Source organism: Callorhinchus milii, unplaced genomic scaffold, assembly GCF_018977255.1.
Source record: "Callorhinchus milii isolate IMCB2004 unplaced genomic scaffold, IMCB_Cmil_1.0 Scaffold4, whole genome shotgun sequence".
Taxonomy (NCBI): Eukaryota; Metazoa; Chordata; class Chondrichthyes; order Chimaeriformes; family Callorhinchidae; genus Callorhinchus; species Callorhinchus milii.
The window spans coordinates 74622482-74648811 of NW_024704745.1; the positions used below are offsets into that span (position 1 = coordinate 74622482).

At 42.7% G+C, this 26330-nt stretch overlaps 1 protein-coding gene across 1 annotated transcript in view; it reads right to left on the minus strand.

The window, feature by feature from the left end:
* LOC103177163 (F-box-like/WD repeat-containing protein TBL1XR1) overlaps nucleotides 1–21036 on the minus strand; it is a 154375-nt gene extending 133339 nt beyond the window's left edge. Inside the window, exons 1-2 of the mRNA XM_007891201.2 lie at nucleotides 20984–21036; nucleotides 16519–16601 (exon numbers count right to left, since the gene is read on the minus strand). The gene's annotated coding sequence lies outside the window, so the exon portion shown is untranslated. The remainder of the gene's footprint in view (nucleotides 1–16518; nucleotides 16602–20983) is intronic.
* Nucleotides 21037–26330: the final 5294 nt, after the last annotated feature.

The following is a 26330-nucleotide window of genomic DNA, read 5'->3' on the forward strand; positions in this document are numbered from 1 at the left end:
TAGAAGTAGGTGAGGGAAGGGGTGAGGAGAACAGATGGGAGTTCCAGAGGGTGGGGCAGATAGCCTGAAGGCCTGACTGCTTATGGTGGGATGGGCAGGGTGGGGGACATGGAGCAGGTCAGTGCCCGCTGAGTGGAGGGAGAGAGTGTGTCGATAAGGTTCAAGAAGGTCGCATCTGAAGCCCTTCTTCTTTGACCACAACTTCGGTCATCTTCCTTCCCCTACCCCCACCCTTCCCGAATCCAAGTCCCAGCTCGGGTAGCAAACTCTAAACTATCTTGGGATGGCGAGTTCAACAGTAGTGCCTCGTGCGTTGCCCTGCCCGAGATCACCCAGCTCAACATTGACCTGAGACACACCTGGCTCTCTCCTGGTTGGTTCGGCTCAACTCCTCGCTCAACAAACCTGCCAGGTCACCACGGAGCAATTTCATTCTAATACTTGACTAGAACATATTTCGCTCTCTATAAAAAAAATTGTGGAATGCGAGCAGAATTTTTTTCAAAGCAGCTTAATAACACATAAGATCAGGTGATCAATGCTTTGAGGTAGGGGATGAAATTATAGGTATACGTTACCACACTGCGCATACTTGAATCTCAATTGGACTAATGGACATGTGGGTTGGGGGTGGGGGGGGATGGCGGGAGAGAGGAAGGGGAAAAGAGGTGAGGATAAAGTGCTGTCAAAACGCTGGAGTGTCAAAGGCTAAACGAATGTGGGAGCAGGAATAAATAAATGTGGATTTAAAATTCTAAGCATACCGCGAGTGTAAAAAATATCGCTGCTCTCCAAGTATAATTTAGCCACAGCTCGCGTTGGAATTATCTGGAGCAAGAATAAATGGAAGCTTAAAGAAAAACCACACAGCAGTAATGTGTAATCAGACATCAATCCTGCCACTCATTGAAAGGCAAACTCAAGTCTCCCAGGCCCGGGACTCTGTTCGCCTATGAAACCAAAGTCTTGCTACGAACATTTAGAGATTAAATATCACAATCAACCGTGTGTTTTTTTTTCTTTAGAAAAATCTCTCCTCTATATCGTCGATAAATATTTTAACACAGGACTCTGACACTGATGATCACATGCTCAGATGCTTTTATGCGCTCCTGGGTAGTCCTTTGGGTAAAGCCATCACAAACTATTTGCATCCAACCACAGGATGAATCGGTCTTATGTTCCCAGCAAAACAGATATCTTCAATTTGCAATTGAATTTGCAATGAGTCACTTTGCCTATGGTTAAATGGGTTTCTGAGCGCATAAAATATACAACACTGTATTGCGGCTATAACAGTTCCAGAACACATCACACGCACGTATTTTACTTTACAAACTAGCTGAAGTTCATACCATATATTCTGAATAACTTTGGTCTGAAGACCAACTCAGATTTGTACTTAATTCTAATTACACTCCCCCAAGCCTTGAAATTAGCATTTCAGACGCAAGCTTGCATTTTATTTCAGGAACACAAGTCCCAAACACTATTTGGGCTTAAATCTTCGCTGTTTAAGTGTCTCCCAAACCACATGCTGCATTTTAATCCTCCCATGAAGTGGTAGCAGCTATAATTTCACACTCTACCGCTTATAATAATCCTTGCATTTGATATGATGACTTTCACGTTGGGAGGATGTCTCACAGTTCCTCACAGGGTTTATTGTGAAGTGTAGTGACAATATTTTGCAGGTGAATGGGGCAGCCAATTTACATACAGCAACAACAACAAATTACATTTGTATATATTTAGATATATATTTATATAGCGCCTTTTATATCAGGAGGACGTTTTTAGGTGCTGGACAGTCAGGATTCAGACCCGAGCTGGGAGTTAGGATCAGGAGGGGTGGAGGCAGGGCAGGTGCGGGGTAGGAGAGTTTTCAGAGCCGCAGTCAAATAGGAAAACAAAAAAGAGGTTGAAGAGCAACAACAACAACAACAACTTGGATTTATATAGCGCCCTCCACGCCGGACGGCGTCTCAGAGTGTTCCACAAACAACCGTGAAGTGAATGATCAATTCTAGTTGGGGGATTGTTGGCCAGGATACCGGAAGATAATAATAATCCTTACACTTGGTATAGCGTCGTTCACATCAGGAGGATATCTCAAAGCACTTGACAGGATGCACTCTAAAGTAGAGCAACTAAGTACCTTGTGGGTGAATGCAGCAGCTAATTATGCACAGCAGTGTCCCAGAAGCAGTGAATGATGTATGTGAGTTACCAATTTCATTTGGGGGGTTGTTGAGATTTTAAAACCACACCCCCACTGGAGAATAGCCCCTTTTAGTCTCTGCAAACATTTCAGACTGTAGGGTACCACTACTGTTTTGACAATCTTCTTACAAAAGCCATGCTGGCTGCCTATTTAAACCCAGACATTTAATATTAATTTGCTGTCACTACCCTCTGCACCATGGCACTAAGCAGAGACGTAACTTCTAAAGTGGGGCAAAGATTGTCGGTCTCAGCAAAAATAAGATTAAAATCTCGATTACCTGTCAACAAAACAACCTTGTGACAATACTGATTTAACATAATGATCCAGCAATATCAAAATAATCATCCTCGCATTTGCAACTTTGGGGGATTTGGCAGAAGTGACATAATGATACAGATTTACGCGGTTATTCTACAACAGGAGAAACATCTGTGTTGGGGTCTGTTTTCTTCGTCCCGTCAACAACAACAACTTGCATTGATACAACGTCCCTCACGTAGGTGAGCGCCCCACAGCTCTTACACCACCAGCACTTCCTGCCATTAACGTAGAAGCAGGAAGGGTTTTCCGTGGTGACATTATGACTCAAAAGTCAGCCATTTTGTAGTTAATATACAAATATTTAAGTTAAAACACAATAGAAAGCTGTCAATACCCAATGATGCCAGTGGAACAGTGACTGCATTGCTCATCTTAAATATCCATCATTCAGAACTTGGGCGTTGGCCCAAGTTTAATCAACTTTTAAACAATTTAGAAGTTCAACATCCAAAAAAAGATTTTAAGCTGCGAGACAGTCACAAGGAAACCTGTCATGTAAGTTTTTGACAAGACACACGAAATGTAGGATGACAGCGCGACAAGAGTGTGATTGAAAGAGATGCGTCTACATGAATTAATGTCGCAGAAAGTACCTTTTTTTGCGTACAAAATGCACAATAAATTCACTTCACAGTACATTCTGTGAAGCGCTTTGAGACGTCCAAATGACGAGATAAGGTGCTACATCAAATGCGAGGATCATTATTAATAATAATATTTTTTATTGTATGTAGTTAACATGACTGGAGCAAAACAAAGGACATTTCCTACCCCCCATTACCCATTGTCACAGATTTCACTTCCTGCCCCATGCCGTACTACGATCACCGCTTCCTGCTTACATCAATGACAATTTCTGTGTATAGCGCACACGCAGGAAGTGATGTCCGTGGTGACCTTATGACTCAAAAGTCAGCCATTTTGAGCTTAATATCCAAATACTTGATTTGGGTCACGCAATGGAAAGTTATGTAAAACAAAATGATGTTTAACAATGGAAATTCATTTCTCAATTTGGAGTAAAGTGAATAAACCTCCGAATATCATCTTTAGTGAAATTCAAGCACGCAGCCACGCTACCCTGCGTGAGGGGCGCTATATAAATGCAAGTTGTTGTTGTTGGAATTGGCAAATCTAGCTACCTATCTATGCTGCAGATGTCATATGACTTTGAAATATTTCCCCAGTGTTTTACTGAACAGTAAACAATAATAGCAGCAACCAGCACTTACATAATACTCGTACGTGTGGGATAACAGTCTCAAAGCACTTTCCAGAGATGGGAGTCGAGTTCGGAGAGACTGACATTTATTATTAATAACAATGATGATTCTTACATTTGATGTAGAGCCTCATCATGTCATCGGGACGTCTCAAAGTCTTCACAAGATTTTACTGTGAAGTGCAGTGACTATTTGTAGGCAAACACGGCAGCCAATTTGGACGCAGCAATATTCCACAAACAGCTATGTAGTGAATGAATAATTTTATTTGGTGGGAGGGGGAGACTGTTGGCCAGGACACTATGAGGATCTCCAGACAAAGTAGGGCTTTGAAAGCAAAGATGAAGGGAGCCAGTGAAAGGATTTAGGGGAAAGCATTCCAGAGGTCTAGTGACAAAGTTGGGCTGCCGACGGTAGTAAATCTAGGAATAGACCAAATAATTTCTCTACATGATGTGGAATGCAAAGGAATTGGATAAATACACGATAATTTCATGTGGGGCCTATCACGTTGGAAGGATGTCCCAGGTGCTTTTTTTCGTGCATTTTGCGGGTGGGTGGATGAGGCAGACCAATTTATTCATGGCAATGTTCCACAAACAGCTGTAAAGTGGACAAGATGGGCCAAAATGCCTCCTTCTTTATCGTATGTATATAATATATATTATATAAAAATATCAGTAAAATCTGTGGGGAAAAACCTAGCAAGTAGACTTTAAAACATGCTAATTCTGGAAACTCCTTGGTAGAATTAACTAACGTTCAGTGAACAATCCACACTCTCTCCCCCTCCCCTTCCCCACTTCCTCCCGACCTGTATACTGTAACCTCACAATGAGTCAATAAAGGCTTCAAAGTACTTAAAACTGCATTCTTCAACTCTGTAAATGCTTAGAAAGTTATCTCCAAGATCAGGACCAAGTCATGTGCTTTGAACGCATTTGACTCAGTAATCATTGTTGGGAGTACTGTAATGACCTTGAAATCTTCCTTCCCCACCCACCCCATCAGCCAGCTTTAACCCAAACCTTCTGACTAATCAGACCTCTTAACATCATGTCAACATCTTAAAGGTAGAGTCCTGCAGCTCAGTGGTTAGAGCACTCGCCTCACAAGCGAGAAGACCTGGGTTCAATTCCCAGCAGGGGAAAAGTTGGGCAAATTTCCTTACTCCACACGCCTCTGTTTACCTAACAGTAAGTAGGAACCCAGTTGTTAGTTGATTGGAGAATCACTTTTCCAGGGGTAATAATCCTTTTTCAAAAAATTGGTCACTCAATCCATGACTGTTTGTAGGACACTGTTGTATGCAATTGGCTGCCGCGACGTGATAAGGCACTATATCAAATGCAAGGATTATTATTATCATTATTAAACGGCAAATAGATGTTACCAGCCATCTCATAGAGGACCATGCAAACTGCTTGCCGTGCGAAATAAGAAGGCCGTCAGTCTTACTCAGTTGGAAGCACATTATCCTCACAGTCAGGTTTGGGTTCAATCTTCATGTCAGGATTTGGAATATATGGGCTAGGAATTCACGGTCTAGGCTAACACTCCAATGCAGTGCTAGGGGTGCACTGCTGGAGGTGTCGTCCTTCAGAGATGACGTTCAACTGAGGTCCTGGTGTCTTGGCCAACAATCCCCCACGTATAACTGGTAATTCACTTCATCGCTGCTTGTTCTATGTACAAATCGGTTGCCACACTTGGCTACAAACACAGTCTGTACACTCCACACTGAATCTTCTGCAGTGCATTGAGACGTCTTGATTAGGCGCTATATTAAATGCAAGGATTATTATTCTGCTTATGATATTCTGTCCGAAATTTATACACAGAGCTGGATGTTATTCATGGGGTAGGGAGACAGGGTACACACGGTTAGTCAGGGGGACATCTTCAAAAGGGAAAGGAGATTCTCCCATTGCCCTGGCCAGATAAAATTGAATACCCACTTTATGGCTGTTCGGGGAACTTTGCCATGCGGAAATTGGCTGCTGGGTTCAAAACACAAAACAGACAGTCACTACACTTTACGGTATATCCTGTGAAGCACTTTGAGATGTCCTCACGACATGGAAAGTACAATAATAATCAATAATAATCCTTGCATTTGATATAGGCACCTTATCCTGTGGTTGAGTTGTTTCAAAGCGTTTCGCGGAATATATTGAAGTGTCAGATGTACGGATTATTATTTCTGAAAGCTGCACAGACGAGGGGAGCGGAGGGGAGGGGGGAGGAGCAGTGAGGTGGGAGCGGGAAGAAAGAGAAAGGAACGTCACTCGTCCACCCGTTCAGCCACAATAGGCGCACGGCACAGCAGAACAGGAAATGGGAATAAAATAGAGGAAGTCGTACTCTCCAACCCATACAAAAAAAGGGTGCTACTTCTGCTTTTTATTTTGATTTTTACTCTGCGGTTTTTTTCATTTATAATGCGATTTTTAAAAAAAAATAGAACCAAAATGAAAACAATCGGGCACCAGATTTTTCACTCGTGCAGAAAAGAAATGGTTAAATGTTTGATCAGATAAAGCCAAGCTGGCGAGCACTTTTTCTTTATAAATTTAGAGTCACCCTGAGCGCTGGTGCATGACGTCAAGAGCACAAGAACAAAAACAAAGAGCGTTCTGCCCTTTCCTTCCACACACCACATTCACCGAGATTTCCATTATAACTGTGAGCAGCCAAAACTGCCTCTCCCTTGACATAATTACAGGCAGCCAGCCTGTGTGTGCGTGTGTATGTATGTGTGTGTGTGTATGTTCTGTATGCATAGGTGTGGTTGTGTAAAAATGTATATTTGGGTATATGTGTGTGTGCATGCACATGTGGATGTGAAAATGTGTGTGTGTGTTGTGTTTGTGTGTACGTTGTGTGTGTACATGTATATGTGTGGATGTTATGTATGTTGTGTGGATGTGTATGTTGTGTGTGTCTGTGTATCTTCTCCCCCCCCTGACCCCAGCTCGGGTCTGAAATGCTGTCCAGCGCTTTGGGACCTCCTCCCGACATGAAAGGCGCTATACAAATGTAATCTTATTGTTGCGTGTCTGTGTTGTGCGTTTGTTGTGTGTACATGTATGTTGCGTGTGTGTATATGGGGGGTGGGGATTCTTCTCATGGTCAGTTCATTCAATAAATAGTGTAGCAATGAGCTAAGGAGAAGACACCAGGAGGTCTCGACTCCTGATCACTCCTGCTCACACCTGGAGAGGGAACAAAAACGCCCGTAGGGACTAGTTGGGCCAAATGCTCTGGTATTGAAACATATTATTCCACGCAAAATAAGATGTTGGGATTTGTGGAAACAAAACCGCAGATCATAATCTTCAGAAGAGGACTGAAGACAATCAAGCAAAAAATAGCTTAGTGGTTAGAGCACTTGCCTTGCAAGCGAGAGGGCTCGGGTTCTATTCCTGGACAGAGCAGAACCTGGGCAAGTTTGCTTACTCCGCACGCCTATGTTTACCTAGCAGTAAGTAGGAACCCGGTTATTAGTCGATTGGCACATCACTTTTTGGAGTTAATACTCCCTCCAAAATACATAAATAAATAAAATGCGGTCACTCAATCCACGACGGTTTGTGGGACACTGTTGTCACAATTGGCTGCTGCGTTTCACCCACAAAATATAGTTCATTCACTTTACATATATTTTGTGAGGCGCGTTGAGACTTTTTCAACGATGTGATAAGGCGCTATATCAAATATCAAGGATTATTATTATATTATAAATACTTCTAATTGGAAAATTTTGAGACACACATTTCCCGCAAGTGGACGTAGCAAAACCCTCTTTCTGGAGGGTTATTTTGCAAACTACTCTCCACCATTATAAGACGTGATAATAATAATCCTTGCATTTGCTACAGCATCTTATCATGTCTTCAAGACATCTCAAAGCGCTTCACAAAATATACTGTAAAGTGAATTGACTGTATATTTTGTGAGCGAAACTGGCAGCCAACTGCGCACAGTAGTGTCCCACAAGCAATGGTGGATTGAGCGACCAATTTTTTTTGAAGGAATTTCTACTCCCAGAAAAGTGATCTGCCAATCAACTAACAACCGTGTGAAGTAAAGAAACTTGCCCACATTTCGCCCTGCCCGGGAATCAAACCCAGGTCTCCCCCTTCGAGGCGAATGCACTAACCACTGAGCTACAGGATTCCACAAGACGCTATATCAAATGCAAGGATTATTATTATTATATCTAAAATACATTGTTAATGAAGTCCCAAGTTGTACATTTTCCATTGTAGTCTCAACTGCTCTAACTATTAGTAAAAAGCTCAAGTGATTTAACAGTCGAGTGCTTTAGAAACACAAACTGCATCCTCCACATCTTCTTTCTTTGCACTTCAGTTACAGTAAAATGACGCAATCTTGGGTTCACTTAAAAAATTAGTATTGCATTTCCTATCTACTTCCTGCTAAAAATAATTTCAGCAAGTTTCTTTTGCACTCCCAGAACAGAGGCTCGACTCCAAAAAGAGAATCAGTAAGTCTCTCTGCTTGCTCTCTTCTGGTCCACAGAGAATCTTTTAATAATAAATATTGCTTGCATTTGATGTAGCGCCTTATCACGCCATCGAAACATCTCAATGCTCTTAATAATTCTTCCATTTGACATCGATCGTTTTCCAGAAGTAATAATAATACCAATAATCCTTGCATTTGATATAGCGCCTTATCATGTTTTAGAGACGTCTCAAAGCGCTTCATAGAATAAATTGCCAAGTGAACTGGCTGTATTTTGTGGGAGAAATAATCCCTCCAAAAAACAAAACAACAACAAAATTTGGTCCCTCAACCCACGACTGTTTAGGGAAACTGCTGTGCACAATTAGTTTTCGTGTTTCACCCACAAAATACACAGTCAATCCACTTTACAGTATATTCTGTGAAGCACTTTGAGACGTCTCAATGATGTGATAAGGCGCTACATCAAATGCAAGGGATTATTATTATTCCCGCACGTCGAGAGGATATCTCAAAGCACTTCACAGGATTTTACTGTAAAGAGTAGTGACTATGTATATTTGCAGCCAATTTGCACACAGCAATGTCCCACAAACAGTCACAGACAACAAATGAATTCTTGTAGGGACGGTGCAGTTACTAGAAATAGATTCTGAAGTCACCATCAAAAGCATGGGATAAATTAAGAGGTGTCGGTAACAGTCCTCAGGCACCATTCTAAGAGATTCACTAATAAAATACAGACACTGCACTTTTCAGTAAAATTCTGTGAATCGTTTTGAGACGTTAGCTATATCAAATTCAAGAATTATTAACATTATGATGAATAATGCATGTATTGGACAAGGCTGCCCACACCTTGAACAATAACCACCTCAAGATCAATTCGCAAGGAAAACAAAAGCTTTTTATTTAATGACTCAACAAATTTAGGAAAAACAAACTTGTTAAACATCAGAAAAACCTTCTTACGCACATGAGAGTTTTGTTTTTTTTGAATTTTTCTTAAAAAAATCACGCACTCGATTTTCTTTCTTTCTAGGTATTTTCTATGTCTTTGTGTTTGGCTAATAATAATAATAATAATAATAATAATAATAATCCTTGCATTTGATATAGCGCTTTTCACGTCGGGAGGACGTCCCAAAGCGCTTCACAGAATATACTGTAAAGTGAATTGACTGTATATTTGTGGGCGAACGCGGCAGCCAATTGCGCACAGCAATGTCCCACAAACAGTCGTAGATTGAAAATGACCAATTTATTATTGTTTTGGGTTTTTTGGAGGGATTACTATTAGGCTCTGTGTGGAGTAAGGAAACTTGCCCAAGGTTTCGCCCTGCCTGCCTAACTTGAATATGGTTGAATTTGGTGGAATTTGAAAACAACAACAACAAAATTACATTTGTATAGCGCCTTTCACGTCGGGAGGACATCCCAAGGCGCTGGACGGACAGAGTTACAGACCCGATCTGGGGGTCGGGATGGTGAAGGGTGGAGGGCGGGGGAAGCAGGGAGATCAAAAGGGTTGAAGAGGAGGGTCTTTTGAGATGGGTCTTGAAGGTGGAAAGGGAGGGGGGCGAGACGGAGTGACTGCGGGATGGAGTTCCAGAGATTGGGGGCAGAGTGGCGGAAGGCCCATCTACCAATAGTGGGGTGAACAAGGTGGGGGACATGAAGCAGGCCGGAGCCCGCTGAGCGGAGGGAGTGAACAGGATGGTAGGGGGTTAGGAGTTCGCAGAGGTAGGGGGGAGCAAGACCGTGGAGGACTTTGAAGGTGAGGATCAGGATCTTGAACTGTATCCCCTGTGTGATGGGAAGCCAGTGGAGTTGGGCGAGGATGGGGGTGATAGGGTCACGGAGCCTGGTGTGGGAGAGGACACGGGCTGCAGAGTTCTGGATGATCTGCAGCCTGTGGAGGGAGGAGTTGGGGAGGTCGACAAGCAGTGAGTTTGCATAGTTGAGCCTCGATGTAATGAAAGCGTGTATGAGGGTTTCGGTGGCCTGCGGTGTGAGACCGTGTTGGAGCCGGGTGACGTTGTGGAGGTGGGGGAAGGCAGAGCGGGTTATGGTGCAGATGTGGGGTAGAAAGGATAGTTGAGGGTTAAACAAGTTCCCAAGGTTCTGGACTGGCTTAGCAAGGGGAGTGTGCAACCATGGATGGTGATGCTGTCAGCGCCTGAGGTGAGGAGGCGCTGACAGGAGCCAATCAGGAGGGCCTCGGTCTTGTTGACATGCAACTGAAGAAAGTTAGCTCTCATCCAGGACATGATGTCTGACAAACATACAATACCGAAGGGGATTGGGAGGAATGGGGTAGGACACAGAAGAGTGGCGACTTAGTAGCAATTAATTCTCTATGGATTAGTCTACCAACACAATGGAAACCTTTGGGATCCTTAGATCCAATGTTGCCGAGTTCTTCGAAGCACTCTGCGCTCGTCATGTCTCAAATTACTCATAACAACAACTTGCATTTATATAGCATCCTTCATGCTGGGTAGAATCCCAGAGCGCTTCAGGGTGGGGAAATCTGACAACGAGCCAGGGGGAGAGGAAGGGGAGAGGTGACCATAAGCACGATCAAAAATGAATATACTGTATCCCAAAATATTACTTTCTAAAAGAAATCTATCTAATTTGCATTTGAATGAATTGACGCTGTCTGATTCCACCGTCTCCCTAGGGAGCATGTTCCATAGATTTACCACTCGCTTAGCCATATGAGACAGAGCCATTAGGTGAGTCTCCACGTTACAGCCTCTCACACCACAAAGAACAAGCCTCCAACACTGAATCACCACAAGCAACTGTATCATCCGCACTGCCCTCCCACAACCCCTCCCCTCGCAACTCAAAATAAGTTCGGCTCCGAATATCATTTTTCCTTGGTTTATAGGAATGACCTTTTTAATATTAAAAAAAAAGGTTTTTAATAACTTGTTTTGAGTAAATCACAGACCAGCTGGGACCCAGTGCGATATGACCTTTATACACAAGGACATAACTTGTGTGGCTGTCCAGACAAGTCCACTCCACTGTATATGTTATGCGACAATATGACTTGTTTGGGATCTTGATTATGCATTCGGGAAAAATGTGTAGATACGAGTACGAGTGAGGCTGAAAATACCTTAGGAATACAAAATGCCACTGATCATATTTTACTCTCTTTATGCTTCAAACCATGTTTGCATCACTGTGACAGCGGTGAAACTCAAAACCCAACGCATCACGCATACTCGTTCACCCCTCCTTCCCCCGCTGTCCCCACAGGATTCACTGTAAAGTGTAGCGACAGTGTATTTTTGCAGCCAAATGAGGCAGCCAATTGGCGCACATTTGCTCAATGTTCCGCAAACAGCCATAAAGCGAATGATCAATTTTATTCTGGGGGATCATTGGCCAGGACAACGGGATAAACTCCTTCCTCTTTTCGAACATAAATGCAATAATCCTTGCATTAGATAGAGTGAAGCGCTTCACAGGATTTTACTGTGAAGTGTAGCGACTGTGTATTTTTGAGATGAAATAATATTTGAGTGCTATGGCATCTTGGCTCGTGCACAAAGCACCAAAATTGCGCACTGCTAAAGAATCAGCTGTGCGATCAGCTTTTTTTTAATAACACTTAACTGAGCTACTGAGATCTATGGGCAGACTGATGGAAAAACTGAGCATGTCAGCCTGGCTCAGTTGGCAGCATTCTCACATCTGAGCAGGAAAGTTTGGGTTGAAGCCCCACTTCGGGACTTGGAACTCACATCATCTAAGTTGGTACTCCAAGCAGTACTGGGGACGTGCTGCATTGTTGGAGATGCTGTCCTTCATCTTGTTCAAAATAGAAGGGAGTTTCGCCTGGCCAATAATCCCCCCAAATAAAATTGGTCATTCATTTCATGGCTGTTTGTGGGACGTTGTGTGCAAATTGGCTGTCGTGTTCACCCATACAAAAATAAATACATAGTCACTACGCTTTACAGTATACAGTGAAGCGCTTTGGATTGTGTTCCCGATGTGAAAGGCACACTAATTAGAATGATTATTAGTATTAATAACTCTTACATTTGATAGAGTGCCTTCCACGTCAGGAGGACATCCCAAAGCGCTTCACAGGATTTACGATGAAGTGGAGTGACTATATTTGTAGGCGAATGCAACAGCCCAATTTCTAACAGCAACGTTCCACAAATAGCCATGGAAGCCATATTAATGTGATTGGCACTTGCTGTGTTTATACTGCGCGAATGAGAATTACTCTGTTCCTTAAACCCCAGCTCACACTGCACTAGTTTCCCGGGTCCACTATCAAGAATACGAATGAATCACAATATCAAACACATACCCTGGCATCGGTCAAATTCCACATTAAATCTTACCGTTAGTTCAAATGAGATTTTTTGGGGCTATAAGCAAAACAGGCAAAAACCACAGTCCAGAGTGCAAACGCCTTGCCAATGCAAACAGAAGTTCTTACATGAAATTTGCAAAATTTACATTCACGCAGGTTATACGTGTGACAACTTTAGTAACTCTCTGTAGACAGAGTCTTGAATGTAAACGTATTTGATGGAAGCTTAGCCTGGTTGCTGGAGTACTTCAGCAGAGAATTACTGGCAGGAGCTAAAAGTAGGGCAAACATCAAACATTTCCACAGGGAGTAGAAGAGCATTACTGTATTTTAAAGCTCCAGTTAAAGTGAGGAAACAAATTGAAATGGGGTCACAGGGCCCAGGTCCTTTTGCAGCTGAGTGTAATTACATCTCCGGTTCCTCTAAACTTTCAGCCGTGCCTCCAGATGAAAACTAGAAATGAGCCAAGGATCGTAAGTCCCTTTATGGGCTACATGCTTCTTGGGCTGTGGCGCACACACAGGACCTTAATGCGTCTCGAAGGGAAACAGCGGTGTTGAATGTTCACAGGGTACAACCTGAACACGCATCATGTTGAGTACAATATGCCAGGTACTCTCTAAGACACGAACTTTGCAGGGCAAACGTGCAGCTGGAATGCATTACATCTGGACTTCAATTCAGTGCAAGGTTTGTCTGGGCAAATGCTTATGGGCTGTACATCATTTTGGGGTTAAAAATGACACATTAGTTTGCACCTCAGTGTGCGACACACACACACACACACACTTGAGTTCAAAGAATGCGAGAGCTACAGAGAAAGGGAGAAAAAGAAAGACACACACACAGGAAAAAAAGCAACACAAAGAGAGAGAAAGGGAAAGAGAGAGGAGGGAGAGAGAGAAGGAAAAAAGAATGAAGGAAAGAAAGAAAGAAAGAGGCGTACACACACACACACACAAACAGATTGCTTTAAGCTGCTGTAGGTTGAGTTCCTGGATCACGAGGTTGCTCTAACAGCTTGACAGCTGCCAGACACAGCGGCAGGCCTGTGCGGCTCTGAGCACTATACTCTATTTGGCACATTTGCAAACATTTTCACTGTGTTTTCCGTGCCAGTTTCTGCTCAAAAACAATCCGAGTGGAGCGTGCGTGGCCATCACAGCGCCAGTTCAATCGCATCCTTCACGTCCTTCATTTCATTGACACAGCAGCGCCACTTCCCCGCTGCAGACTCCAGGAGTGAGGAGCGAAAGTGGGAGTCTCCACCTTGTCACAGCTTCTGGGTCTCCAAACTCCGCATGTATTACATGCGTCAGCCTGGCTCAGTCGGTTGGCCTCTTGTCTCTGAGTGAGAAGGTCGTTGGATCAAGCCCCACTTCGCCCCAGGGGAAGTCACAGTCTAGGTTGACACTCCAATGCAGTAGGAAGAGCTCTGCCTTGTTGGATGTGCCGCCCTTATTAAAATAATAATAATCGTTGGATTTGATACAGTGCCTTATCAAATCATCGAGACGTCTCAATATGCTTTCACAGGATTTTACAATGAGGTCCAGCAACTATGTTTGTAGGCAAATGAGGTAACCAGCCCTAAAGGTACTATATCAAATGCAGGATTATTGCAATGAAATGTTCCTTAACAGCTATAGTTTGCAAAGATAAATAGTAAAAGGTTGTTGTTATTGGCTCATCAATCGGCATAGGGTGTGTGTGTGTGGGGGGAAGGGAGGGGAAGATTTAAACGAGTTGAATCAAGATTGCTGCAAGATTCAAAAAGGAGGACATCAGGAGAAATAGTTTTACCCCGAACATTATTAGGATGTGGAGCACGTTACCATACAAAGTTATTGAAAACGGAGTTAATTATGTCACTTATAAGGAATTAGGTAGGAAAAAGCAGGGAAATGGGCATAATTACACAGGAATGTTCAAGACCACTAAAGATGATTGAGGTCCATCTTGCTGGTCCCAACAATTCCCTACTCCATCTCTCACAGCCCTTGATCAATACATTAAATAAATGCCCACAAAATACACAATCAATCCACTTTACAATATATATCCTGTGAAACGCTTTGAGACATCTCAACGGCATAATACGGCCCTGTATCAAATGCAAGGAATATTAATATTATTATCATTATTATAGCTATCAGATTCCTTCTAGAATCTGCTGACACAAGCTGCCTACACCGCCTCCCTGGGTTGTCCATTCACAAATATTCACTTTGTACAATGAGCCATGGTTTCCTATGATTCAGACAATTTCCAATCCACTTCAAAAGCCCACATCCTACAACAGCAGCTGTAACTTGCACTTATATAGCGCCCTTCACGCAGGCAGCGTCTCAGGGCATTTAACAATGGCAGAGTTTGTTTCTGGGTCGGGGAGAGAGAGAGATGATAAGATCATGATAAGCATGATCAAAGAGGAAGGTTTTCAGATGTGATGTGAAGATGGACAAGAGGGAGAAATTGAGGCAGGGAGTTCCACAGTTACAGAACGGAGTGGCTGAAAGTACAGGCGTCGACGGTGGAGCATAGGAGACGAGGAACATGTTGAATCTGGAGCCAGCCGAGCGAAGGGGGCGGATTGTGGAGTGGGGTGTAAGCAGGTCAGAGAGTCAGGGAGGTGAAGAGTCGTGAATTGATTTGTAAGCAAGCATGAGGATCAGCGATTCGAAGACATGTTCGAAGGCCATTTTTCTAATGCGACCCGTCACAGCTCAGGGCTTGAGTTAACGGTGCCCAACTGACACGTCGGAATGAGGGTTTGATTCGTTTTCCCTCTTTCCTCACACACGCCCCCCCCATCATCAACATCATCATCAATACTCATTAACTCAGCCTTGCCGAATGAACTTAGAAAATTATCACCCGCTTCCTCCACTCCAAACTTGTTGTGCCATGAAGAAGAATATCACGGGACTCAACCAAATGACAGTATTATAAAACATTAGTGGGAAAACCTGTAGATATTTACTGTACTGAAACAGGGGTCAGAAGCAGCAGGAGAGACGCACTGTAAACGTTCATGTGCTATCCCCTGCCAGCAGACAGCAATATGCTCTTCAAGGCAATGATATTGCTGGAAAGCTCTGTTTAATGCCACTTCTGATACTGGTTACCTAAAAAGGACAGTCACTGAGAAAGTATGCACAGTACGTCTTCATAGATGTATTGCAAGAATCCATTTGATTATTTTAGCTTTCTTACAGTAAACTGTACTTTTAAAGGGCATTAAAGCATCTGGCGAAGGAACATGCAAAGACACGATCAGGTCTGTAATGTAATGATCAACACGTCACCAACATCGCCATTCATCACGTCATCATCTTTAACATGTCATCAACACGTCAGCTTTGAGACGAAAATTTGAAACTAATGTTAAAGAAAAATTTGCAATGCTGTGTTTCGCCAGATTTCTGGGGTAACACAGACCTGTCCTGGTGACCAACGTGGAAGATGTTGACTGAAATTTCTTCGCCCCGTCCCCCACTCCCAAACCCACACTCAACCCCGCCATCCCCCATCCTCATAACCACTCCCCTCTTTCAAAACTACAGGATGACCAAAAAGTCGTGATATCGTTACAATGTCTAATAAGTCTTAAAGAAATGATGATATTTTTGTTTTTAAGATAATAGGGTAGATATCACGACATTTTGGTCATCCGGTACTTTTCCAATTGGCTTGCAATGAGCTGGAAACATCGTAAAGGCATTTTATTGTCTTAAAGTTTAAAACAATAAAAGGGAATGTGCATGGTTGCAATCATCTATCGAATATATTTCAGGTCTGTCTCATCCTCCCCCTTCCACCACCCCACCTCCCCACACACACACACATCTGCAGTTAAATATTAACACAGAACTCTAAAAGGATAATATGTTGATGTACTTACTCAGATACCAAGGTAGTGAGTGAGGATAAAAATCACTCACACTTTGAGTGTTGCTCTGCGTTAGTAAGTGACCCTCTTGTGACCTAATAGCACAGAAGGGAAAATAATCAGAATCAAAATGAAGACTTTTTTAAAAAAAATACAAACTGTACATGCCTCCGATACATACAATAAGACTAATTTTATTGTGCTCTTTAAAGAGCTCTTTATCTAAATAAATATGAATTGCTCCGTTTGATACATCATCTCATCAAGTCATTGAGACGTCTCAAAGTGCTTCACAGGATTTTACTCTAAATTGTAGAGACTGCATATTTGTAGGCGAATGCAGCGGCCGATTTGGTGTCCCACAAACAGCTAGCAACAACAACAAGAAGATTCCATTTATAAAGCGCCTTTCACGTCGGGAGGATAATAGCAGGTGATAATACGCCACTTTTATCTTTAAAATGACCATTTATCTGGGGATTGTTGGCCAGGACAACAGAAATCCATTTTCTCTTTAAACTCTGAGTGTAATGAGATCTTTAAATCCATCCATTTGAACAGAAACACACTAGCCCTTGGTTTAACATCTCATCTGAAACATGGTACTGAAAATGTAAATACCTCCCCACACGCCGCACTACACAGGAGTGTCTGAAAGACCCAATGTGGAACTTGAACCCACGACCTTCTGACTCAAAAGGTAAGAGTGTCACCAACTGAGCCAACTTCCTCAGTTAAGTGGGTGAATTCACATTTTTAAAGCAATCTTGAAAGTGGGCGCAGCCAACAAAGTCAATCCTAGTTTGCAGCATAAACACTCGTGTCTGGTCAGTGTATCTAAGTCAGACGATGGAACATTTTATTCACGTTGCCCTGCACTTAAAGCAGCAATAGAACCAGGCCCTTGGTACTAGCTGGTGCAAAACTGTTCAAGAAAACAAAAACATGGCTTGCGATCAATGTGGGAGATCTGATGGTGGTACTGAGCCTGAGAGAGGGTGAAGGAACATCAGTAGTGCATCTTTAACCCAAAATACTTCAGCAATTATGGTTTTAATTTCAACCGTCACGCTGATTCATTTCCCTTGCAAATTACAACTTTTCATACCATTTACTGTCTTCAATTATTAATGTTCTACGTGGGGTGAAATCTGCAGAGCTTCATGATGCGACGTGATGGGATAATGATCTCATTGCGAAACACCACAAGTTTTGAGCCATCCCCAAGCTCCTGCCAGATACTAAAAACGGCCAAGCCAGAAACTTTGCTGACAGAGAAATTAGATCACTCATTTATAACACAAAGTAATTGTGAAACAATTGTGGTCGCTGGGTTTATTTCAATGAAACGAGCAAGAGATTCCTCGCTTTTAAAAGATGAATCAGAGCAGATCTGAAAAACATTGGGTTTTCACAGACTCTCTGCTATTGTACAGTTCTTAATGTGATACCCCTGTCTCAGAGTGTCACAAAAAAATCAATATGAAACACGTTCTGGTAAATAAAGCCTCCGGAATAAGGCCCAACTCTGTCCCAACTAAACCTCTTTTATGTGGTTACATTTCAAGGACATTGATTTACTGTCATGGATACACTGCTCAAGGCGAACTGTGAGCTCAAAATTTAGATGAGGCAGAGGAATAATTGTTCCAGTACTGAGGCCAGGTAAACAATTCGAGAACTGAATTTAGCCAAAAAGGATAAAATGAGGCTCCGGTTAACAATTGTCCTTTGGCACTTTTATTCGCTGAAAAACATTGGGTTTTCACAGACTCTCTGCTACTGTACAGTTCTTAAAGTGATACCCCTCCCTCCAAAACATGCATAGTATATGGTCCAGAACAAAAGGTAGGAATATAGGATGACCATTCGACTGGTCAAATGGCCTACTCTTATGCTCTTAATTTTTATTCCATCAACGTAAATGGTGCTATAATAAAAAATATTAATAACAATTTTTGTGTTTGATAGAACTCCTATCCCGCCGGTAGAATGGGTCAAAGCATTTCACTGGATACACAGTAAGGTGTAGTGACTGTGTATTTTGTAGGGCAAACTGTGATAGAACTATCACCATTCGTGGCTGCACTCTTCACCTTGTCGAGCCAATCCAATCTCGGTGTCCTTTTCAACCCTCAGCTCGACCATGGCATGTTATTTATTATGCAATGGTGAGTTATCATGGTAGAAAAGTACAAAGCACACTGCTCCTCACCATCTCCACTTGCCTATAATAATAATAATAATCCTTGCATTTTATACAGTGCCTTATCACGTCTTCGAGACGTCTCAAAGAACTTCACAGAATATACTGTAGAGTGAATTGACTGTATATTTTGAGGGCAAAATGCAGCAGCCAATTGCGCACAGCAGTGTCCCACAAACAGTCGTGGATTGACCTTGGTTTAACGTCTCATCTGAAACACGGTAACAAATTGTTACTATTTATTTTTTGGTTATTTTATTTATTTTAGGCCTCACTGTGCACAAAAATGGTTGATATGTTTGTTTGTAAAGATAGTCGCTGCACTTGATGGTGATTGTTTGCCCTCTAAATACATACAGTCACACCACTTCTCCCAGGATATCCTGTGAAGCAAGAGATGGGTGACAAGCTAAGGTGCTATATCAAATGCATCAATTACTATATTACTATGAAGTGCTTCAGGACCTTTCAGCATAAAATGCTCTCTCTCTATATATACATATATAATAATAATCCTTGCATTTGATATAGTGCCTTATCACGTCGTCGAGATGTCTCAAAGGCTTAACAGGAAATACTGTAAAGTGAATTGACTGTATATTTTTGTGAGTGAAACGCAGAAGCCAATTACGCACAACAGTGTCACACAAACAGTCTGGGATTAAGTTCCCAAATGATTATTTTTTTAAATTGAAGGGATTATTACCCCTAAAAAGAGTTTACTGCAAGGGAAACAAGAGGTGCGGAGTAAGGAAACTTGCCTATGGTTTCACCCTGCCTAGGAATCGAACCTGGATCCTCTCACTTGGAAGATGAGTGCTCTAACCACCGAGCTACAAGCACACCACACATATAAAGAAGCCAAGTTCTTACTTTCTGCTATACACTATCCTCCATGATCTCCATAATAAATGATAGATTTACCCTCCCCGCCCCGACCTATTGAGGATGAATGCACTGGGCTGACCTCCAATTTGGGTCGCTATCAAACTGCATGAAACATCCATCATGATTGTCTCTGTGTGCACATATCTGCAAGCACCATGCAATATATACTGTATTGTGATCCAATTTTACACATTGACTTTCACACACTCAAAAAAAAACCTTTAAAAGTGATACATGGGAGTGACTTTGCAGTTGCAATTTCATCTAAGGATTCTTCTAGCAATTATAAGCCCTCTGAGCTTGACCCTTGCGGCTTATGTCATCTGAATCTGGAGATGAAATTACCGCTTCATAATTAATCTCAAGGATCTACTTTCTAAGCATCGCAACTTTTGTTAAAGCCAATTTATCTGTTATGCTTTGAAGAAGAGCATCACATCTCAAAAGCAGCACAAAACGCATTGTGTTACAGACTCCAGTTCACACCTGCAAACCCAAACACTGCAGAGCTCTGTACCAGGTTCGGTTTCTATAGGGAGAAAATACTGGTTATGAAGTCTGAGAAAGGCCTGCCGAGCATCGCCCAGCCCCTCTGTGCCACGATCGGTAGCCGAGCTTTCAGTCATTATCCAAACCTCTGGAACTCCCTGCCTCTATCCCTCACCCCCTCTAATCTGTAAATCCCATTTTAAAATCTACCTGTGACCCACCTACAGTCACCTCCCCCTCCTCCCCTGCTCAATGTCCAACACCAACACTGTGAAGCGCTCCGAGACGTCATCCTACACAAAGGTTACTGAGAACCCTTCCTCTTCTACTCCCCCCCCACCCCCCACCCACACACACGTGTACAAACACACACACACACACCTACTCACAAACTTTGGCACAAAATCTGAGAGTCACTGCACCATTATTTATTGCCAAAGACACTAGCAAGTACTATTGTCATGACAGGTAGTGTGGCTTCACGGGATTGCCGTCTGATGAAACACCACACTGTAAGGGAGCTACAACGCCACTGACACCTTCAGACTAGCTTTAGCTTTATACTGAAAGTCGGGAGCTGAGAATTGGATAAATATCTGAAAAATGTGAAAAGGTTACGAGTGAAAGGCAGGAAAATGGGCCTCATGGAGAGCACTGTGGGAGAACTATCCAGGCACAATGGGTTGAATGGCCTCCTTCTGTGCTGTAAATGTCTATGGGGTTTGCTTTCACACTAGCTTTAGTTATTGCCTGGAAATTACAAGTTTTCTTAACAGATTCTTTGTATCAATTCATACAGCGCATCAGTTAACAAGCACCACAACTTTCACTACTAGTACTATACTACAAATAGAACAAAAAAATGATTCAGAACTCCTAGCATATAGCACTCACAGTTTTTACCAGAAGCCAGCGCCTTCTCATCGGCTGACGCCAACCTTCAACTCAGTCACCTAAATAAAAACTCAAATACATTATATCGCTTGGTTTCTTCCGCTCTGTACCTAATCTTTCTACATTGAAGTGGTTTCTGTAAGATGCATCATCTTTGTACCACACCCACCCAAACTAGAATATAAGCGCAAGCCTTTAAGTCAGTCTAACCTTTCTGTACAAGCCTCCTACACATTTAACTGCCCAGATCTTTCTGTGTGGCTTAGTTTGAATATAAGTAAACACCTTTGCTTCATTTTGACACATTTGTCTTCTTTCCAACAGTCACACAAGTGGGGCAAACAATAGATGCGCGATGCAATGATTCTGCCTTTGTTATTACTTTATACGTTATTTGGCTAAGTGGGTAGCACTCTCGCCTCTGAGTCAGAAGGTTGTGGGTTCAAGCCACCATTGGGACTCTGAGCTCCTAGACTAGGCTGATACCCCAATGCATTGCTGGAATGGAATGTGCACTCTCTCCTGAAAGAAGGCACCCTGTTCAACCAACTCTGCATTAGACGACAGACAATTCTTCGGGACCCTAGTGTCTACTATGAGGCCTGAAGTACTCTGCAATTGACCAGACAAGGGCAGGAGGCGAAAGCGATGGAGATAAATTGGAGGTGATGGGTCAAGTAGGATTGCAACCATGAGACTGTAGTTCTACGGAGGTGGATGAGAGAGGAGAGCCAATTGGAAGAGGATGGAATGGAGTGCAATGGAGGCCAAGATGGCAGAAGGAGCCTGGTCACAGAGAGATGCATCACTGTACGGCCCACATCCTCCAAACACAGACCAGAAGACAGCGAATATCAATTAAGAGATTTCTATTGGGGACTCTTACATGCCATGTGTAAACCACGTGTTACACAGCTCCACCATCCGCAGTTGTGCTATCAGCCACTACACCCCGAAGCTCTGAAATCCCCTTCCTCAATCCCTCCGCCTTGCCCCCACACCCCTCCCTTCCCACTTTCAAATCCCGCCTATCTTCCATTTGAACGTGCTTACGGTCACCTTCCCCCTCCCTCTCCCCCTGCCTCGAGGTCAGACTCCACCACAGTCAAGTGCTCCGGGACCCTTCCCCTGCGTGAAGGGTGCTATATAAATACAAGTTGGTAAAGTCACAAAACTGCTTATACCACTCAGCTCAGAAGTGATTATACCGTAATTCCTCTGTAGAATAAATTTCATTCAGATGAGTTTTGCTGGCAAAACATTATAATTAGAGTAAATCCTGGGCGTGATCCTGCACAATTTGGGTCACTTTTAGCTGGTGGCAAATTGAAAAGCAAACTCGTATCCACTGAATCAATTTACTTTCAATGCATTGTGCCCTTTCTATAAGAATTTGGCAAACGTTCACTGTTATACATGTTACTGTAGTTGAATTGCACTCGAGTCAGCCACGTTTACATCTAGGCAGACTACAGGTAGTTCAATTAAAAAGTATCTGAGCATTTGGATACTCACTGATATGAAATGGTCGCAAGGTCATTTTTCAGTATGAAGTTGTACTGCACACGCCACAAGTACGGGGTGCTTTAATTGCATCTAAGCGCTTTTTAGTGTAATTACTCCTGACATGAAAGGAGCTACATAAATTGTTAATTGTATTGTGTGCAGTTGCAACTCACAAGATTGCACAGCAGCTGCAAGCTGAACTATTTACAAGACAAACAACATGGACAATCCCTGCCAAAGCCAGTTTTCCGACCACATTTCCAAATGTTGCGTCTTCCGGAACGCCAACAGGAAAGCCAAGTTTCAAAATTTATGTCCCAAGATTTTGGTTCGTGAAGTAAACTCAATTATTTGCCTGGTAGATGTATATATAGGAACACGGGAGCAGGAGTAGGCCATTCAGCCCCTCGAGCCTGTTCCACCATTCTATTAGATCATGGATGATCTGTACCTCAACTCCAACTTTCACTATTATAATTGTAACGATCACTGTAAGGTCTGCGTATGCGAAGACTGAAATTAAGCTTTGTAAGATTTAAAGCACAACTTGCATTTAAATAGCGCTCTTCCCATGGTGTGGTGTCTCAGAGCACTTAAGATATTGGTTAGCGAAATAAACTTAATTCCTTATTTTATAGATGTATCACTGTATGGCCCACGTCCTCCAAACACAGACCAGAAGATAGCGAATATCAATTAGAGATTTCTATTGAGGACTCTTACATGCCATGTGCAAACCATGTGTTAACACAGCTCCACCATCCATGGCTGCGCTGTCAGCCTCCCTTCCTCAATCCTTCTGCCTTGCCCCCTCTCTCCCTCCCTCCCCACTTTGAAATACCACCTAAAGACCTTCCTTTCTGTATGTGGTTACGGTCACCTCACCCCAACCTCTCCCCCTGGCTCAGGGTCAGACTCCACCACTGTCGAGCGCTCTGGGACGCTACCAAGCGTGAAGGGCGCTATATAAACGCAAGTTGTTGTAGCTGTATTATGCGCCACGTGTGAGTAAACACAGGTGTACAACAACAACTCGCATTTATATAGCGCCCCTCAAGCCGGGTAGCATCTCAGAGCGCTTGACAGTGGTGGAGCATGACTGCAGAGGAATGTGTAGCTACCCTTAATTATGTGATTAAAAAACAATGAAAGGTATTGGTTGTTAATTATACAACTAAGGACGCCTGCGATTCCCATGCTTTGAACATGGCGCATAATAGAGCTGTGTTCACACATGGTGTGTTAATGGGGTATTAATTCCTCTCCCGCCAAAGGCGGGAGAGCCTTCAGCCACTCTGCCCCCAATCTCTGGAATTCCAGCCACCAGTCACTCCGCCTCGGCCCCTCCTTAGCCTCCTTCAAGTCCCGTCTCAAGACCCTCCTCTTCGACCATGCCATCGGCCACCCCTCTTCCCCTCGCCTCCCTTAACTCCCCCCAATCCCAGCTCGGGTCGTCCTCCCGACGTGAAAGGCGCTATACAAATGTAATCTTGTTGTATTGCTGGAGCATGAATGCTTTTCCACAAATACCTATTGAAGCAGGGAATTAAGATTGGAACATACAGCTCCAGGGAAGTATAACACCCACAAAGGCTCCAAGCGTCAAATGAGCACTTTCTGTGCTATATTTTTCTGAGTGACCAAATTATTATCATTTATTTATTTATTTATTTATTTTGGAGGGATTATTACCCCCCGGAAAGCGATCCGCCAATAGACTAACAACCAGGTTCTTTGCAGGACATCAGACGGGAAATGGACATCACACCATTGATTGATTAGCTCATTGCTCTCCAAGGATAATAATCCTTTAAAAAAAAGGAATAATAATTTGGTCACTCCATCAATGACTGTTTGTGCGACACTGCTGTATGCAATTGGCTGCCGCGCTGCCCCCACAAAATATACAGTCAATTCACTTTACAGTACATTCTGTGGAGCGCTTTGAGACATCTCAATTATGTGATAGGGTGCTATATTCAAATGCAAGGAATATTATTATTATTATGCATTTTAGGGTCAAAATAAAAATCTGGAGTTTCAAATGTATTCCACATTGTCTATCCTTCCCACCAGTGTCTGTGATGCGGTCAGTTAACTCTTGTGCATAAGCATTTTAGCCTGGAGCATGTATAACTTACCTCATCAGAAGCTCACTCTTATTTAATCCCCCAGGAAACTCCCCTATGACCCAGTGGGTTTAAACACATTATAATTATAATAACCTTTGTATTTGATATAGCACTTTACCGTGTCATTGAGATGTCTCAGCAGCGCTTGAAAGGATTTTAATGTAAAGTTTAATGACCATATATTTTGTAGGCAATTTGCACATAGCAATGTCCCACAAATAGCCACTGAAGTCGATGGCCAATTTTATCTAGGAGATTGTTAGTCCCAAATTGCTTGAAAATGTGCTCAAAGGCAAGATTGATAATAAAAATCCTTGCATTTGCAATGGCGCCTTATCACGTCTTTGAGACACCTCAAAGCACTTCACAGAATATACTGTAAAGTGAACTGAACAGAGTAAAGTGATAAACTTTGTATTTGGTGGGCGAAACACGGGATACTGCTGTACATTAGAGCCACAGCAGACATATGTGCACTTCAGAAAGTCGTTTGTCTAAGTGTAACTTGACAATAAACCCTAATGACCTAGAAATAGCAAAGGCTCTGCTATGAATAATGTACTTGATATTCACAACTTCGTGAGGCCTTTCAGTCTTCAAAGGGTTAAAGCTTTCACAACACTATTCCAGGCGCTCAGGACTACAGGACACCGCAACCCAAACTCTCGATGTTTCTCTTGCTATTATTTCTTTTTGGGACAGGTACCATTTTATTGGTGCCCTACAATAACTTCACTCCGCTGGTAATACACAAGTATGGTTGACAGAGAGTCGGGCGTCCAGTATTCCAGCTAATAGTCAATATTCGTAGAGTCCTGTAGCTCAGTGGTTAGAGTACTTGCCTCGCAAGTGAGAGATCTGGGTTTGATTCCCGATAGGGCGAAACCTTGGGAAAGTTTCCTTAATAATAATAATCCCTCAAGAAAAAAACTATAATAATTTGGTCACTACAATCCACGACTGTTTGTGGTTCACTGCTGTGCGCTATTAGCTGCTGCATTTCACCTACAAATATACAGTCAATTCACTTTGCAATGTATTCTGTGAAGCGCTTTGAGACGTCTAGCAGACGTGAAAAGCGTTATATCAATTGCAAGGATTATTATTATTAAGACTCCATCAAGGAATGCACGTGTGTGTGTGTGAATTTGAACACTGAGGCTTCTGGACCCCATGACAACGCTGAATATTGTTTGTACACAGCACAGTTCCACAAGGTATAGCGACCAACTTTCCTCCCCCCACCCACGCGCATACATTTAAAGTAATTTTATGAATTCGACACAACTGGTATTTTGCGCTGTACAATATTGTACATAATTTGCACTGCCGACGATAGGAAGTGCAACTCTCATTACCAGATGCTTTCCTTGTGACCTTTTGCTTACTAATTTAAGAGCCACATATCGTCCTGCAGTATAACAGGAAACAGCTAGGTCGCAAACATGTTGTAAACAGAAATGCAAATGAGCAAGCTGTTGTGGTTAGTAGAGCAGAGAGCAGTCTTTGTAAACACAATGCTAGTTTACCCCATCCCCCACCCCTACACGCAAACACACACACACACACGCACACACAACCGAGTCTTTCTTCCCCTCCTCCCACATCTCGCTCACACATGTATTCTATTACCAATGGCACCCGAAAACAACGCCACCGAGATATTCATAACAATCTTTGCACTTGATACAGCACCTTATTACATCGTT